At 37.1% G+C, this 15,048-nt stretch overlaps 1 protein-coding gene across 1 annotated transcript in view; it reads right to left on the bottom strand.

The window, feature by feature from the left end:
* Positions 1–8,038, bottom strand: part of apbb1ip (amyloid beta precursor protein binding family B member 1 interacting protein) — a 44,172-nt gene extending 36,134 nt beyond the window's left edge. The window contains exon 1 of the mRNA XM_088919164.1: positions 7,737–8,038. The gene's annotated coding sequence lies outside the window, so the exon portion shown is untranslated. The remainder of the gene's footprint in view (positions 1–7,736) is intronic.
* Between the last annotated feature and the right edge of the window lie 7,010 nt (positions 8,039–15,048).

Genomic DNA, 15,048 nt, shown 5'->3' with positions numbered 1-15,048 from the left:
CGTTTTGCATACCCATGAGTCCCAGCCTCTCCTTCAAGTTGGTCAGCTCCACCTAAATGACTATAATCTGCACTGTGTCAGCTTTGAACTCACAATATAATTGGTCATTGAGGCAAGGCAAATTGCCTAGCTTGCAAAGCTGGCAGGGTAAATATTTTTAAACTAATGCCTGTCGGACCTAATCCATGGCACCTCTTTTGGATCTGAAACAAATAGTATTTCACAATCCGCACATCAGAGAAAAATGCTTTCTCACACATTCCCTTTTGGATGCCTTCATGGCATTTACGACTGTGTGACACTATCATTCTTACTTTTTGGGACTTCCACTCAGAGTAAAAAAAACATTATAATTAAGGACACAAGGATATCCAACACATGAACCTTCAAGGTGCCTCACCTGTATTTGCAAGCATTTATGCCTTTGTGATCTCCAGGACATAATGCTTATCAGTGCTTCAATAAAGGCACTGATACACAGTTTTCACAAATTAATTCTCTCTTGCATTTCAATCCTTTGTACTGCATTGGTGGTTTCCTTGTCCTATAGTCTGGTAGTTGGCCCTCAGGAAAGAGGGAAAGGCCACATTTTCTTAGCACCTCAATAATTGGCTTAATTCTTGGACTCAATAATTGGGTGATGTTATTCCCTGTGAAGGGGACTTCTATTGAAAGTTCATGGGGAATGTCAAGGTCTCCCAGACCTATAATACTCTCCATAATTATTCTCAATAAACCTCTCAATAATTATTCCTACAGTAAATGCATTTTAAGCATTTTTAACCCAATGTTAGTATTGGGTGATATTATGCTTTGTGAAACTCACTTTGAAAACAACAACATTGACAATGATGGCAACAGCAGTAACGTAGATTTAAGCTGCTGATGCTGTTGCTGTATTTATACAACTTCTCATCTGTATACATTTATATCTCATTTATTTAGTGCTTCTGCCTTTCAAGGCTTTTAGTGAAATAATGTTGATGTTTCTGTCTACACTGAATGGGATTTAGTTGCAAAACCTGACAGTCACACCGGCACAAATGTGCAACATTCCAAGAAAATCTGAATTGACTTTGCTGAAGCAAAGTGAATTGAAGGGGGATTTGCCTCTTTTAATAGGAACAAACTTTTTTTTTTGCATTTGACATGATCTAAAGGTAAAGACACCTGAAGAAGGCTCCGCGGCCGAAACGTTGTGTTTTCTTTCTTCTTTTTTTCAGCATGGAATAAACCCATTACTTGTTCCTTTGCAGCCTACGCATGCTGACGCAGCTCCCCACCTGAACTATTTCAGACCACCTCTACTACCTAAGACGATTGGTAGATGGTCCTGGTCCTGGAGTGCCTGTCTGTCTTGTGGGTTTGATTCCAATCAGCTCTTAACAAGTGTAGTCAGCTCATTATTGGCTTAATTGGATCAAATCTTGCAACTCTTCAGGTGCTGCTACTTCAAGAGACCTGGAGAACCTACAGGCACACTGGCCCTCCATGACCAGGACCGCACTCACAGGATCTAAGAGGTCGAATCAAAACCTATTCCCTTATTCTTCCTTTATGAATGTCCATGTTATTGCTGGTATGCTAACATGCACCACAATGCATCATCTAACAAGATGTAAAGGAGCAAGAACAATTTTGTCTTTCTTAAATAGTCAGTTTTGGACATCTACATCTATATTGCATTGTGTATCTAAACAATATATATGATTGGACAGGTATAGTGAGCAATACATTCCACGTATTGTGCACTAATAGACAAGGTGTACACAATGTTTTGAAAAAAAACAAATTGCTCTTATCCACTTTTATGTTAAATGATGGTGTGTATTCCCTAACTATGACTCTTTCAAACCACGACTAGTGTCCATGACCACACAGCTATTTTGGAATCTCATGAGTGTATGACTGGTCTGGGCATGAGACATAAGATTGCTACATGGGAAAAAGCTTTTTGTTCACCGTTGTAATGAAAAAATAGCTCATGTCTAACTCAGTCTCTAAAGACAAAAAAAGGACAAACGATGCATGGAAGTTGCGATTTTTTTGTTCTCAATGATCACTTCATTCCATGTCATTCAAATTCTGTTTCATGTGTCAGACAAGGTATTTCCTTTTAAAATATTGGTATTTCCCTCTCTTAGGACACATTTCATTTCATTTTTGAGGCCTTCTCCTAGGCAGGTCCATTGACTTGAATAAGGAGTGCTTTATCGGCGTAACCAGTTTTCAAAGGAAATCTACTGAGATAATAAATCTTTCAGTGAGATGGCATCCTGCCACAAAGGCTATAATCATTTGACACAATACTTAGAAAACAAAGGGCTCGGCCACAGCTGAGTCTTAGAAACAGATGGTGGTTTCAGCACAGCCATGAAAGATTGTTATTGTAAGAATTTCTCAACAACGTTTAAGAAAATAGCAGTAACAGCAACTCCCCTTGTGTTCAAGCCTCTGTTATGGAAACTGCACTCTTCTCTGAACACAACTTCAACTTTTTACTTACATTCAAGGTGACAAAAGTAACACAGTCTCACAGCAATGTGATTGGATGATTTGTGTATTTTACAAGCTTAGTACTGTAGGTGTGGTCGACACGGTGAATGAAAAGAGTGAGTATTTTACCTAAGAGGTGACTTTACACTTACATATGAATGTTTTTGATTTGTCTGCAATAGAATCCAATGGCTCCCTGAAACTGCGATGAAAAACTTGACAGAACTTAATTGTTATTCATATAGGCAAAATGCTTGCTCCGATCTAATCCCTGAAGGTTTGTTTGTGCTGGTGAGTACCATTTTTAAATGAGAAAATGTTTTGTTTGCTTCAATTGAAATGCATCTTTTACATCTGAGTTCACTGGTTTAGTTCCCACCTCTGTCTCTACAGTAACAGAAACTGTCCTTCCAAGTGGAAAATACACATAATTGGTCATAGTCCATAGAAAAAAAGTAATACTTAAATAGGAAGCGATTGAAAAAGGGCTGATCATATGTGGTGAGTCTTCCATGGCACACTAGTGAAAATGAAATGCCCCTGGCAAAGAGGCTCTGGTCGAGAAGTCTTACTCCTGTGCCATAGATTAAAAGGAGATATGACACGACACTACAAAGATCCCCCAGTACCTACACAGACATTCTAATAAATAGCTACTTTTTTATTATAAAATGTGTGCGACGCAAGTAGCAGTTCTCCACAATAAAGGAATCTGTTTTGGTTTTGACTCAAGAAACACAAAATTTTCCTCCAAGATGATTTTCTTTGTGAGGATGCCCTGCTCACGCTGTTTATTCACACAGTAAATTATGGAAGTAATGGCCACTAATCCCACATTAGCTGTTTACAGGAGAATGTTCACAGATCCGTTTTGAAAAAAAAAATTAAATTGGTTTCTTCATATTTGTGTTTTACTGTAGTATTTTCATTCATATTTTGAGAGATGTAGATGACCTTCAGTATGTGCTACAGGCAGACTAATTTCTTGCCATGGGCATTTATTTTTCCATGCCTCATGTTTGTAATGACACATAACCTTTGAAAATCTCAATTTGTAGAATTGAGAATTGATATCTTTTCACACTGTATGTTTGGGTGAAATGGAATAGATGTTTATTAAAGCTCTCTTTTAAACCAGCCATCCCAGATGTCTAGCACAGTTGACTTTATTTCTGTCTGGATAACTGATAAGGAAACCGAAGCTAAATGATAAAGAACAAAAATGGGTTTGGAACTCAGTCCATAACTCTCAAAATGCTCTTTATGTTCTTGATGCGTAACTTACATCAAGCTCCTTGAATAAACATTAAGCGTTCTCAATTGGTTTACCGCAAATTAATAAAAGAACAATAAATATTTCTGTCATATTTTGTGCGCATTGTGGTCTGAAATTGTTTACATTTAAAAAGGTTTTTTAAACCTTTGGACTGTGGACCATCTATATTTAGGAATGTGCAGCATATTAGTGTTTAACACACCACCAAATTGTCCTCATAGTGTTAAAAGAGACCCCAGCTCAATAAATGTCACCCTTACTTTTTAATATGAGGGTGTTTGACTTGCAGCTGTACTGTACTGTATGTCAGACCCCTTAGACGTTCTGCTTTCTGACAGAGTCAATTTTGGGTATACTCCCTGTATGGAAGATGAATAGGGAATGAGAATCAGCATAGCTGCAGATATGTCCAGTCTGTGAGACTTTGCACCTTCCCCATTTCATACAGAGAGTTAGGATTTCTTCTCACATACTTAATATTGAGAGTATAGTACATTGGAAACTACACTCAGCTGAGGACAGTGGGAATCCAAATAGATTTGCTTGGCTTCTCAATCAGGGTTTAAGGTATTTAAAGAGGAAATCCTCTTTTAAACAAGTTAAAAAGATATTGGTATCTGGTATTATCAAAGAGAATAATGGATTGTTTTTAATTATCCTTGAAATGTAAAAAAATCACTTTATGGAAATGTAATGTACTGAAACTTTAGGTTTTAACTCTTAAACCAAAAAAATATAAGGAAGAAAATATGGATTTGCCTAACTATTTTTTTAAGAAGCCGTAATAATATAAATATATTTTTACATTTCAACAAATATGTACAGCAAATGCGTTTGCTGACACTTTCCAGGCAAACACTGGGTAATTCACAATGTTTTTGTTAAGTAGATGCATTTTTAAAATGTTGATACTTATTGGTGTCAAAGGTAAAGCACTCTTATGGTAGGTGATTTATTTTATTAAATTAGTTATTAGTATAGTATATTAGTTATTATCCAAGCTCTGAAAAAAAGTCACTCTTATTCAATTCATTGCAGCCTGGTATAGCCAGTGCCTCTTTCATGCTAAAACTGATTTTAGATCAGGGTGTTTCAAGAGCTTCTATTCTTTCATATTCAAAAAAAAAAAATCTAAAAATATTAGGAGGGCTGAAGAATATGTTGCAAGATTTTTTTTAAATCATTTCAGAATCTCACACAAAATGTCATGGAAAAAGGGACAATTCCTCTTTTTTTTAAATGCTTGGCCTCTTTAGAGAACTAGAAACAAAAATAAAAGCGCTATAAGCAGTATGTGAAACTTCTTGTTTTTATAGACCGTAGCTGAAAACTTCATCACAACCACTCACACTCAGTAGAGAAAAAACAAGTCTCTATTATTAAGCCCAAGTTCTATCTGTGCTGCGATTCACTAACACTTATAACATGAGAAAGCACCACCCATCTATAGCCTTATCGCTGCAAAAACAGCACTACTTTAAAAACAGAAATGTGCGTACCCTGAATAGTTTACTTCTAGAAAGAATAAAACAGATGCCAAAACAAAACCATATAATGTGACAGCCATGTTGAAGAGAAAATAAATTAAATAATAGGTAAAGCTTAAGTACAGCAACCTACAGTACTTCACTAGGTAAATAAAGTACTGTATGTATATTAATATTATTGTCCTCAGATTCTGAACACAGTACATTTATCCTTTATCTATTGCTCTTTGTATTTTTTGCAATGTGAGTCATGGTGACTTGAACCAGCCTATATCTTATCGAAAGAGGAATAGTGCACATCACTCAGTATCACCATCTTTCTTCTGTTGATTATCTTCACAGAGTGAGGCCAGGATAGCATTGGGTAATTCTCTACAGTTCTTGTTTGTTTTTAAGATATGATGGCATTAGGCATCATATTTAAGGATTGTTCATGGTAGTTATTTTGTGTGGTTAAGAAAATTCAAAATCCAACTGACTGATTATAGCACATGCTAACCCGACAGCTCTTGGCTTCTTGATTGACACGTACAAGCAGCTTAAACAGTAGGAGTAGACCGCTTATGCTCGAACAGTTATGATTACCAATGTACTTCAAGAGAACGACATAGAGAAGTATCACTGGCAGTGCCGGGTGTTGATGAAGCAGTTTGTGCTAATGAGCCAAGACAGGTGGGATAAACATCTTTCAACAGAATCAGCAATGACTAGTCATTACACTGTATGCACTGTATGAACCTGGAGGTTACTCAACTTTGCCAGTATACCGGTATCAAGAAGGAAACTAAGGGCTGCCCATGTTTGTCTCCTCAAACTAAACAGAGAAAATTTGCTGCAGCAATCAGAATCTCATCAGGAGTTAGGATGCCAAGGGTAAATAAAGAATTTTCATCTTAATACTTCAGCCACACAAACCAATCATGGGCTTGTAACACCAGGCCAGACCTCCTGAATAGCTGGATGCCAAAAGTCCAACAATACTGCTGTTGAGTTACTAAAAAAGACTGAAAGGAAATGAGAAGACAGGTAAGGCAGTTCTTCAGATATTCCTTTCTCAGCGCGTTCCCTTTCTCACTGCTGTCTCTTATGTTCTTTGTGAAAACACCATTCGTAGCAATATCCAACACAAAGACAGGCTAAGCAGCAGGGCCGATCCCTCTCTGACACCATCAAGTGCTGTAACTGTGACTGAGGAAACATAGCTTACTGGCAACTCTATACTTTATCCTGGGAAATTATTTTCACAACACAAATGTGTTGTCACCTTTTTTAAAGCAGTAGCTTGAAATGGGCTACATGAGTACATGAAGCAGTAAGTTGACTGCTAAATCAACAGGGTTTTTCTTTTTTAAAATATGCATAGTGCACAATATGAGGTAAACAATGCCACATAACAGGCTGTTGTTTTCTATGTAATTTCTTAATATGACTTTGACTCCAGAGAACGGGGATTTCAGAAGATTGTCTCGAAGACTCAGTTGCCCCTATAACAGGTTCTGAGTGGTTTACAATCAGCTACCATTAGCAATTTGCATGCACACTGAGTTCAAAACCCCCTCTTTTCTTGTTCTTTCATTATTTTAAATAATGAATCATTATTGCGCACACACTTAACTGAAAAACAACTCTTACTTGACTGAAATTGTTCATTGCAGCTGCACGTCCTTTACAGTGTATCGTACAGGAGAAATAATAAATTATTCACTCAAACACATCATCTTACACATACTGTACAAGCTGTTCATGGTTCATGGCAAAAACTTAAAGAAACAAATGTTAAATTATATACAGCCCCCTTAGCCACTGATCTTTAATCAGATCATAACAATATGCCTTTCAGATTCACGTCTTGGTTAGTCTTTGTTGCTATTTAAGAAATACCTTGAAATATACAAACTTGTTAATAATATATATATATATCCCTTTTCAAATGTTGCCCTTGAAATACAGTACAAACAGAACCATGAGCTATATTCTCTTTATAAACGTCATGCCTAAATGTAACAATTTGAATAGAGGCACAGCACAAACACAAACTGTACAGACACAATTCAAGTCTTCTTTTCAAATGGTAAAGATTTTATTCTAAATATTAAGAGGCACTTAAAATGCTCTACTTTGAAACCAGTAGCAGATTCTCTTGTATTTTTAATGCCTCTGGGTATATTTTACACAGTGTAATTCAGAGTACAAATACTTTAAATTAATTTTTACTCAAGGTCAAAAGGGAAGCCAGAAGCTCTTTGCTACTATAAAACCTACTGTGTCTGAAAAAGGGATTTCTTAGAGAAATTTAGAAGAATATCTATTTTCCTCACAACAGAGGACAGAAATATCAAATAAAAAACTACGTCATGCTTACTCTAAAAGTAAACTGTACAATGTGCTTTGATCAGAAATCTTAACACTAATTTGCATTACAGACCATATAATGCAGAGTGAGTCAGATTTAAACAAAATTTAATGAAAGGTCTTACCTTTAATTCTCTCCCCTTAGGCAAACTTGACCAGTGTAATATATTTAAAAGAAGGCATGGAGTTACACCGTGTAGCACAGGACTGAGATATGCTAGACACTGCTCCTTTTTGTCAGTTACTTTGACTTCCTGTCTTTTGAGGAAGTTTGAAAAGGATTTGTGCAATTCAGTGAAAAATGTTGTACAATTTAAAATTGAATTCTTATGTTCAACATTCTACATTAATGAAATCTAACATAATGTATACATTATAGATAATATAATACTCTGCTGATCTTGTGAGTTTGTAGATTGAATTATACAGTAACAATAAGTACTGAGAAGCAAAGATTGTCATCGTGTTTTTTTCTTCCTTTTTGTTTTTGTGGTGGAAAGAGATCTTATCAAAATAATACTCATTTTCTGTGCAGTAGCTGGAACATTCAGTGCCAGCCTTTAATCTGTTCTGTTTCTTAGCAGGTGAGGAACAGAGGAACAAAGCCTTTTAAGATCAGAACTAGTTTCCTTCATAGGATAACAGTCAGTGGAAAAGTTATTAATTCTGATTATTGGCAAAAAATAGTTCAGTTCAATATTTGTGCTAAACTAATTAGTGCATTTGTTTATCGACTTGGCTGAACGTGTTGAATTGCATTGTGGTCATTCCAGCCTCAGTCTTTTAACGGTGCTCTGCCCTCCAAGCAGCAGCGAATAATGGATGCCTTTATCTGGCCTGATCAGAGAGAGCAATGTGTACTGCCACTGCCCCCATCTGACGAGGCCAAAAACTCAAGTCGCATACCTGGAGCGACAGTTTGAGGCAACTTTTAAAATCCCTTTGTTGGATTCCATTCATCCATTATTCAAATGGGTATATACTGTATTACAACTTACCATACGAGGAGCAAGTACAAATTTGTCTTGAATATAATCAAATCTTGTAGTCTTGCATGTTCTACAGACTGCGTGACTGTCCCTAACCCCATCACTTTGGTGAGACATGACACCTGCACTCTAATACTTGGGCTTTTGTGGAGATGAACCTGGAAAAGTACTAGCTTTAATATCATAAATGTTAAAAAATAACACATTGATGATTTAACTTAACTATTTTAAAATGATTTTATTAACTTTCTAAGAGTTACAGGACAGTGGAAGACGGAGAAGAGGTCGTAGTGGAATATCAATCCAAGAATTCATTTTATGTGTTAAAGGTAAGAGATAAAGACTCCTTTGTGTATGGTTATACCTGTAAACTTGTCTGTGGTATAAAATGCTGCTGAATAATCTAATGTCACAACAGTAATGCCCAAACTGTATACTGTAAATTGAAAGACACAGTTCAATTTAAAGCCAATATTGTTTTTAAAAAAGGGCATTCTGCCGTACCAGGCTCTTTCTCAGGAGCAAGTGGAATTCTGGAATTGTGAAACTGGAGTTCTTCTGTTGCCTAGCGATGGGTTGTGGTACTTTAGGCACAACGTTCTTCAGGAGACAAGGCAACATGCATTGCTGCCTTCCCTGTTCTGGCCATTGGCTTTCGCAAAGGGGGTCTGGAGTCAGGAAGACTAATGACCGAAGCCTGCCTTGAAGGTTTCATCTGCAGTGTGTGAAAATTAAGACTTCGTTCTCATGCATGTAGCTAGGGGATTTCAGTGAATAAGATAAAAGAGGAAGGGCTGTTGTGCAAGAAAAGGAAAGTGTTGTGCACATAACCTACATTTTTTCTGTTGATTTTATGTGTGTGTGTGCGTGCGTGCGCAGAAGTGGTTCTGAAAGGAACTCCATTTCAAGAATTATCTATAGCAAGAAAAAATAGCAGCAATGTATTTATTACAACAGCAGCGATGCCAGAAAGAAGAAGAAAAAGAAGAAGAAAAACCAAAACCAGGATCTTTTTGTGGTGCTTCAGTTCCTAAAGTAGAAAGAAGGGAAACAACCGTATTCCATTGAAAAGCTTTACGTGTTCGACAAAGAGAAGAGTGAATATTTAATCACTTCTTCCTTAATGTCCCCCTTTTAGTCACCATTCAGATGCCTCTTCCATGGCTATATTATCTAGAGCAGTCTATCTGGATGAAGACGCCAAGGCACACTCTCTGTAATACGTTTAGCCTTACATAGCTGAGATTCTGCTGTGTCAGCACAGGTTTAAAAAGGAAAAAAAAAAACTAGCATCAGTTTCGATATTTGTTCTTTTTTGTTTAGGCAGTTGTAAAGTAAAGCATTAATAATAATAATAATAATTGCTTACACTTATATATCACTTTTCTGGACACTCCACTCAAAGCGCTTTACAGGTAATGGGGACTCCCCTCCACCACCACCAATGTGCAGCCCCACCTGGTGAGGGGAGTCTGGGCTCTAACAAGACGAGGTTCAAAGCTGTGGTGGGGCACAGCTATTCAGCAGAGTACCGCACGGCAACTGCCTCAGGAGAATACTAGTTGCATAAATGGGTAAAGATATAAGTTGCTCTGGGTAAAGTGTCCGCCTAATAAATTCATAAAATAATAAATTATTAAATAAATAATCATTTAAATAATAAATTAATCAAAACAGCTAGTGTGGTAAACTGTGGTAGTAAAATCAATAACTGTCCCTCAGAGATAATCAGATGTAAGATTGTACATAGTTAAAGGTTTCCCCATCATTTGTTTCCACCCACTGTTCCCTTGAAATGTGATATCCCGGACTGCTTTATGGTGTTCAGTTATCCCATGGTGCACTGGATCTGAAGAAACATCTTTTTCTTTGAAAAATCCTATTTTTTGAAAAAAGGTATTTATTTATGTGTCAAAAAAAATTCAAACAGCTATTTTTTAATACATAGACATCAATGGAAAAGTCTTGTTCTCCGTTGCTGCTGGGTTGAGTGATCTTGACATTTTGCAGTTAACATTTCAAGTGAGAAAACATGTTTGACATTCAGAAATCATAAAATAACATTTTGTGATCTGATGCCAGTGGATATAAAACATCTAATAAATAACTGAGAGTTATGGTGTTACAATACATAGTGTTTCCATTATTTTCATTTTATAAGGAAAAACATTACATTTATCTATATTTTTGAGGTGATACAGAACATCAGATTATGAGCAAATATACATATAAACATACATACATAGAAAATACATATTTCCTTTGCGATCATGGTCAATCCTCTGAAGGCGATTTTTAATTTGCTCTCTGATATCTCGTCTCTGTCAAATGAGGCCTTTTTGTCAGAAATTAATCACTGGCAATCTGCAAATCTGGCAAATCTGGTGCTATTTTAAAACCACACTTTTGTTCAGACACAAGGTATCCAAGAATTTTGGACAGTTTGCATTTTCAATTATGCTGAATATACGATTTCCTTTCTATTCCTATAACCACAATGTGCTGATTGTGTTTATCTTTCATAGCAATTTTATAGAATAATTGAAGTGAAGCGCAACTGAAAGAGGAACAATTGCAAAATCATCAACTGCTGCTCCTCCAGTAAAAACCTCCTGTAAGAAGCAGGACAGAGCTCCTAATATTTATCATGATGAGGAGGAATATACACCAAAACAGAAAATAAAGTGCATTGGATGACAGTCACAAACTTTTCATCCTTCTGCAAACTATACAAACACTAACAGATATCAGGTATCTTACTGTATATTCTATAAGATTGAAAAAATCAAAGACTGCACACAGTATACAAACAATACGCGAGGAGAAATTGTATAGACAATAAAATACAGAAGAAGAATCTATTTATTGCTTTATATGTCAATCATTAAGTTAAAAAGACATTTGTAACAGTAAAAATAGATACGAAAAATCCCTACTGAGTTCCTCTCAGATATAACAAATACATTAAATCATAAATTCATTGACAAAGAAAAGATTAATACATTTTTTACCAGCACCGGTTTAGAAACTTTGTGTTCAATTTAGGGTTCAATTAAAAATTCCCCACTTCACTCAGCTTTGACCATGAATAATAATGATGTACAAAATCTGCCTCCAAGTCAGAACGCTTTTACAAATTACAAGCCAGCACGCCTCAGTGTGCAGCAAGAAAAACAACAACAGGAAGTGCTAAGCATGCAGAGACCAACTCCCAGAAGCCTTGTATACCACCCATTCAGAGAACTTTAGACTTCAAATGAATCTGCTGAAAACAGTTTTGAAAACAAAATTCCAAAATTAAAAACACACTGTGTTTTGCTGTATTTTTAATCCAAATGTTCTGAATGGGTGGCCTTTTCGTGCTTGAAGAGAAACTATTCCACTTTTTTATGTATAACACCACCCAAGAATTAAGAGTACTAAAAGGATTATGGAGTGTTTAGTGAAAAGGACGAGGAGGCCGGGACCCCCCTGCAGAGAGGGGAGTGACCAGGAGTGACCAAGGGGCAGCTGCAGGGGTGGAGATGGGGTGGAGGTGGGATGCAGAAAGACGTAGGGAGGGAGAGAAGGGGGTCATGTACAGTATTTAGAGTGTTTAGGAGAGGGAGTGACATCAGGAGTGATTGCTAACTACTGACAGCCGAGTTTGATTGAACCTGGGTGTTGTCCTCCCTACTGAACTTTCTCTACAAACTCCATTATGTGAGATGGAAATGTCTGTTTGACAAAAGACCTTAGAGGTTTCCAGCAAAATGCGATGGGTCCTATTGCTTGCTTTACACATTGAAAAGCACATGGTGGACATTAAGAGAGAAAACTAACTGAATTGTTATTGAGACTAACTGGTAATAATAAAGAGACACAACAACAGAATTGCAGGCTTTTCATTCTTGATTTTTTTTCATTTTTGTATTGAAGTTTGTAAGCGAAATGACAGTGGGTTTTAATTTTTATAATGTGACTTCTAGTCTAGCTTAAAAAAAAACTTGTTGCAGTGTTGTTCTTTGCACTTCTGTTACTATAACGAGTTGTAGATTTAAATGTTTTGGCCACTCCAACTTGATCTAGTACTCGGACTTGGTGAGGAGTAGATCACATCTCTTAATGTGTTAAAATTTAAAATCCTAGACGGTGTATCTACAGTACTTCTTCACTACACTGTAAGTTACAGTAAATATCAGCAACTACTTAATAGAAAAAAAATGTTTGTATAACTATTCAGACCTGCACACTTAATATTTGGTGGAAGCACCTTTGGCAGCAGTTAGTCTCTAAAAACTCTCTAAACTCTCTTAGATCTCTAAAATCAAGTCTTTCCACAACTTCCCTACAGGGTTCAATTCAGGACTTTGATTAGGTCACTCAAGAATAGTCACTTCCTTATTCTTAAGCCGATCTAATGCAGCTCTGGCCTTGTGGGTTGAATCATCATCCAGCTGAAAGGTGAGTTTTTGTTCCAGTTTTAGGTCTGAAACAGGTTTTCCTCTAAGATTTGCCAGTATTTGACTCCATCCTGTTCTCAGTCCTCACTGAAGAGAAAAGGAACTACAACATAATGCCACCACCATCTTGACACTGGGGATGGTGTTGACTGGGTTTGTGCCAAATGTTCCGTTTTGGTAGCAATTGCAGATGCAAGTTTTTTTTGAGTATCTACCTGCTTTGCACACCGGCTGGTTTTTGCCAAATCTTCTTTACGGATTTGTTCTCTCGGATGGCTTGTATGTTGTTTACGGACAGCAGTTTTCAAGTCTTTCCACAGATTCTCAATGGGAACAACTTTGTTCGGAGCCCTCAAGGACATTCACTTTCTCATTCTGAAGCCACTCCAGTGTAGCTTCGGCCTTGTGCTATAGATTGTCCTGTTCAAAGGTAAAGTTTCACCTCGGTTTGAAGTCTTTGGCGGATTGAAACAGGTTTTCTTCGAGTTCTTGCCAGTACGCTGCTCCATCCCTGTTTCCTTCAATCCTGCCAGACTTCCCAGTCCCTGCTGAAACGTATCCACACACTACAACGCTGCCACCACTATGCTTGATGGTGTTGACTGGGAGATGTGCTGTTGCCTTGCCTTGCAGACCCAAATGTTCCAATTTGGTGTCATCTGACCCCAGCACCTTTTACCTCATTTTAGCAGGATCACTCAGCTGCTTTGTTTCACACTCCATCTCCATCTGAGCTTACGGATGGCTTATTTGTAGTAATAACTCCCTCCTTGCCAAAATACAGGCTGGTTTTCAAACTGCTCTTGACATTTGTTTATTGATGCACATTTCCTCCGCTCTTTGGGGCTCTTTCAAAGGTGTTGACCTCACAGTGGCATCACTCACCAGCTTCCGCTTGGCCTGGCTGTTCAGTTCGGAGGGACAGACTGATCTAGGCAGTGCCTCTGTGGTGACATGCATGTAAACTGTGTGTCACAGGGCTATTCAAAGACTTCAGTATCTTTTGTATCCTGCTCCGAATTTATGCTTTTATGTGACTTTATCCCTGACTTTGAAAGCTCCTTAATCTTCAAGGTTGAGTCTTTGATTGAAATTCACTGCCCGACCTACGAACCTAACAGAGGTTCTGGAATAAATATTTATTCAGAAATAAATACACCAGGGGAAACATAATGCTAATTAAGTCTTGTAAATCTCACTTAAGCGCTTCAGAACTCTTCTTCTTAAAAGAATCTTTGCAAACAGTTTGTCTGAGTTTACCAATTATAAATGGCCTATACAGTAGCTAGAATATTCTAATGGGTCAATGCCCCTTTAAACAAAATTAGAACTGATTTAACTGAGACACTGTTTAGTATCAGGACTAGACCCCACTCTCATAGCATCAGCTCAGGCTCAATGCCACTAAAGTCTGATATATTTCTGCTTATTTTGAACAGCTACAGTATGTTTAATAACGTTACAGCTGCATCTAAAAGATCAGTCTGTTCAGACACTCAGTGAATGTATTCTTAATACATTAAGAATTCCTTCTAAGTCAGTGTTGGCTTCAGGAACAAGTTAGCATCCATCTCATTCAAAGCCTTCAAGCCTGAATCTCAGACATTTCTATTTCTAAACCTTATTCCTCAATCTGCACCTCATTTAACACTGCTTTTAGTACTAATCACAAATATCAGAAAAAGTGGCCTGTGAGATATTCCAAATGCCACTAAAATGTAACATCTATTCATTCATCTTCTAAATGTTTATTCCAATGCAGGGTCATGTAGGAGCTGGAGCCTCCAGAGTTTCCAGAAAATCACTATATAAGTGTAAGCAAATATTATTAATTATTATTAAACTCAATGCAGAAAATGTAACATACAATCCCAAACACATATCTCCAAATCCACCTAAATATAAAACAATCGCTGTTTAAAAGTTATTTCAGATTTAACTAACTTGTTAAAACTTAATAGTATTTTTGGTGCAGTAGGTGTGAAGGGGAGCTAAAGTTAGGGTTT

Source organism: Atractosteus spatula, chromosome 6 (assembly GCF_055471065.1).
Source record: "Atractosteus spatula isolate fAtrSpa1 chromosome 6, fAtrSpa1.hap1, whole genome shotgun sequence".
NCBI classification, from domain to species: Eukaryota; Metazoa; Chordata; class Actinopteri; order Semionotiformes; family Lepisosteidae; genus Atractosteus; species Atractosteus spatula.
The sequence above is the reverse complement of the archived record's forward strand: the minus strand, read 5'-3'. Positions and strand labels throughout refer to the sequence as shown.